This window comes from Blennius ocellaris (genome assembly GCF_963422515.1).
Source record: "Blennius ocellaris genome assembly, chromosome: 8".
NCBI classification, from domain to species: Eukaryota; Metazoa; Chordata; class Actinopteri; order Blenniiformes; family Blenniidae; genus Blennius; species Blennius ocellaris.
Window position 1 is genome coordinate 105,746 of NC_137657.1, and position 4,422 is coordinate 110,167.

Sequence of the window (4,422 nt, forward strand, 5' to 3'; positions counted from 1 at the left end):
CCAACCTTCTCCCCCACAGCCAGAGCAACCTGCTCCACCTGCTGTAAGCAACCTGCTCCACCTGCTGTAACCAACCTTATCCCCCGCAGCCAGAGCAACCTGCTCCACCTGCTCCACCTGCTGTAACCAACCTTCTCCCCCACAGCCAGAGCAACCTGCTCCACCTGCTCCACCTGCTGTAATCAACCTGCTACACCTGCTGTAACCAAACTTCTCCCCCACAGCCAGAGCAACCTGCTCCACCTTCTCCACCTGCTGTAACCAACCTTCTCCTCCACAGCCAGAGCAACCTGCTCCACCTGCTCCACCTGCTGCAACCAACCTTCTCCCCCACAGCCAGAGCAACCTGCTCCACCTGCTCCACCTGCTGTAAGCAACCTGCTCCACCTGCTGTAACCAACCTTCTCCCCCACAGCCAGAGCAACCAGCTCCACCTGCTGTAACCAACCTTATCCCCCACAGCCAGAGCAACCTGCTCCACCTGCTCCACCTGCTGTAACCAACCTTCTCGCCCACAGCCAGAGCAACCTGCTCCACCTGCTCCACCTGCTGTAACCAACCTTCTCCCCCACAGCCAGAGCAACCTGCTCCAACTTCTCCACCTGCTGTAACCAACCTTCTCCCCCACAGCCAGAGCATCCTGCTCCACCTGCTCCACCTGCTGTAACCAACCTTCTCCCCCACAGCCAGAGCAACCTGCTCCACCTGCTCCACCTGCTGTAACCAACCTTCTCTCCCACAGGCAGAGCAACCTGCTCCACCTGCTCCACCTGCTGTAACCAACCTTCTCCCCCACAGCCAGAGCGTCCTGCTCCACCTTCTCCACCTGCTGTAACCAACCTTCTCCCCCACAGCCAGAGCAACCTGCTCCACCTGCTCCACCTGCTATAACCAACCTTCTCCCCCACAGCCAGAGCAACCTGCTCCACCTGCTCCACCTGCTGTAAGCAACCTGCTCCACCTGCTGTAACCAACCTTATCCCCCGCAGCCAGAGCAACCTGCTCCACCTGCTTCACCTGCTGTAACCAACCTTCTCCCCCACAGCCAGACCAACCTGCTCCACCTGCTCCACCTGCTGTAAGCAACCTGCTCCACCTGCTGTAACCAAACTTCTCCCCCACAGCCAGAGCAACCTGCTCCACCTGCTCCACCTGCTGTAACCAACCTTCTCCCCCACAGCCAGAGCAACCTGCTCCACCTGTTCCACCTGCTGTAAGCAACCTGCTCCACCTGCTGTAACCAACCTTATCCCCCGCAGCCAGAGCAACCTGCTCCACCTGCTCCACCTGCTGTAACCAACCTTCTCCCCCACAGCCAGAGCAACCTGCTCCACCTGCTCCACCTGCTGTAATCAACCTGCTACACCTGCTGTAACCAAACTTCTCCCCCACAGCCAGAGCAACCTGCTCCACCTGCTCCACCTGCTGTAACCAACCTTCTCCTCCACAGCCAGAGCAACCTGCTCCACCTGCTCCACCTGCTGTAAGCAACCTGCTCCACCTGCTGTAACCAACCTTCTCCCCCACAGCCAGAGCAACCAGCTCCACCTGCTGTAACCAACCTTATCCCCCACAGCCAGAGCAACCTGCTCCACCTGCTCCACCTGCTGTAACCAACCTTCTCGCCCACAGCCAGAGCAACCTGCTCCACCTGCTCCACCTGCTGTAACCAACCTTCTCCCCCACAGCCAGAGCAACCTGCTCCACCTGCTGTAACCAACCTTCTCCCCCACAGCCAGAGACACCTGCTCCACCTGCTGTAACCAACCTTCTCGCCCACAGCCAGAGCAACCTGCTCCACCTGCTCCACCTGCTGTAAGCAACCTGCTCCACCTGCTGTAACCAACCTTCTCCCCCACAGCCAGAGCAACCTGCTCCACCTGCTCCACCTGCTATAACCAACCTTCTCCCCCACAGCCAGAGCAACCTGCTCCACCTGCTCCACCTGCTGTAAGCAACCTGCACCACCTGCTGTAACCAACCTTCTCCCCCACAGCCAGAGCAACCTGCTCCACCTGCTTCACCTGCTGTAACCAACCTTCTCCCCCACAGCCAGACCAACCTGCTCCACCTGCTCCACCTGCTGTAAGCAACCTGCTCCACCTGCTGTAACCAAACTTCTCCCACACAGCCAGAGCAACCTGCTCCACCTGCTCCACCTGCTGTAACCAACCTTCTCCCCCACAGCCAGAGCAACCTGCTCCACCTGCTCCACCTGCTGTAAGCAACCTGCTCCACCTGCTGTAACCAACCTTATCCCCCGCAGCCAGAGCAACCTGCTCCACCTGCTCCACCTGCTGTAACCAACCTTCTCCCCCACAGCCAGAGCAACCTGCTCCACCTGCTCCACCTGCTGTAATCAACCTGCTCCACCTGCTGTAACCAAACTTCTCCCCCACAGCCAGAGCAACCTGCTCCACCTGCTCCACCTGCTGTAACCAACCTTCTCCTCCACAGCCAGAGCAACCTGCTTCACCTGCTCCACCTGCTGCAACCAACCTTCTCCCCCACAGCCAGAGCAACCTGCTCCACCTGCTCCACCTGCTGTAAGCAACCTGCTCCACCTGCTGTAACCAACCTTCTCCCCCACAGCCAGAGCAACCAGCTCCACCTGCTGTAACCAACCTTATCCCCCACAGCCAGAGCAACCTGCTCCACCTGCTCCACCTGCTGTAACCAACTTTCTCCCCCACAGCCAGAGCATCCTGCTCCACCTGCTCCACCTGCTGCAACCAACCTTCTCCCCCACTGCCAGAGCAACCTGCTCCACCTGCTCCACCTGCTGTAACCAACTTTCTCCCCCACAGCCAGAGCATCCTGCTCCACCTGCTGTAACCAACCTTCTCCCCCACAGCCAGAGCAACCTGCTCCACCTGCTGTAACCAACCTTCTCCCCCACAGCCAGAGCAACCTGCTCCACCTGCTGTAACCAACCTTCTCCCCCACAGCCAGAACAACCTGCTCCACCTGCTCCACCTGCTGTTACCAACCTTCTCCCCCACAGCCAGAGCAACCTGCTCCACCTGCTGTAACCAACCTTCTCCCCCACAGCCAGAGCAACCTGCTCCACCTGCTCCACCTGCTGTAAGCAACCTGCTCCACCTGCTGTAACCAACCTTCTCCCCCATAGCCAGAGCATCCTGCTTTACCTGCTCCACCTGCTGTAACCAACCTTCTCCCCCACAGCCAGAGCAACCTGCTCCACCTGCTGTAAGCAACCTGCTCCATCTGCTGTAACCAACCTTCTCCCCCACAGCCAGAGCAGCCTGCTCCACCTGCTCCACCTGCTGTAACCAACCTTCTCCCCCACAGCCAGAGCAACCTGCTCCACCTGCTCCACCTGCTGTAACCAAACTTCTCCCCCACAGCCAGAGCAACCTGCTCCACCTGCTCCACCTGCTGTAAGCAACCTGCTCCACCTGCTGTAACCAACCTTCTCCCCCACAGCCAGAGCAACCTGCTCCACCTGCTCCACCTGCTGTAACCAAACTTCTCCCCAACAGCCAGAGCATCCTGCTCCACCTGCTCCACCTGCTGTAACCAACCTTCTCCCCCACAGCCAGAGAAACCTGCTCCACCTGCTCCACCTTCTGTAAGCAACCTGCTCCACCTGCTGTAACCAACCTTCTCCTCCACAGCCAGAGCAACCTGCTCCACCTGCTGTAACCAAACTTCTCCCACACAGCCAGAGCAACCTGCTCCACCTGCTCCACCTGCTGTAACCAACCTTCTCCCCCACAGCCAGAGCAACCTGCTCCACCTGCTCCACCTGCTGTAACCAACCTTATCCCCCGCAGCCAGAGCAACCTGCTCCACCTGCTCCACCTGCTATAACCAACCTTCTACCCCACAGCCAGAGCAACCTGCTCCACCTGCTCCACCTGCTGTAAGCAACCTGCTCCACCTGCTGTAACCAACCTTCTCCACCACAGCCAGAGCATCCTGCTCCACCTGCTCCACCTGCTGTAGCCAACCTTCTCCCCCACAGCCAGAGCAACCTGCTCCACCTGCTCCACCTGCTGGAACCAACCTTCTCCCCCACAGCCAGAGCATCCTGCTCCACCTGCTCCACCTGCTGTAACCAACCTTCTCCCCCACAGCCAGAGCAACCTGCTCCACCTGCTCCACCTGCTGCAACCAACCTTCTCCCCCACAGCCAGAGCAACCTGCTCCACCTGCTCCACCTGCTGTAAGCAACCTGCTCCACCTGCTGTAACCAACCTTCTCCCCCACAGCCAGAGCAACCAGCTCCACCTGCTGTAACCAACCTTATCCCCCACAGCCAGAGCAACCTGCTCCACCTGCTCCACCTGCTGTAACCAACTTTCTCCCCCACAGCCAGAGCATCCTGCTCCACCTGCTGTAATCAACCTTCTCCCCCATAGCCAGAGCATCCTGCTCCACCTGCTCCACCTGCTGCAA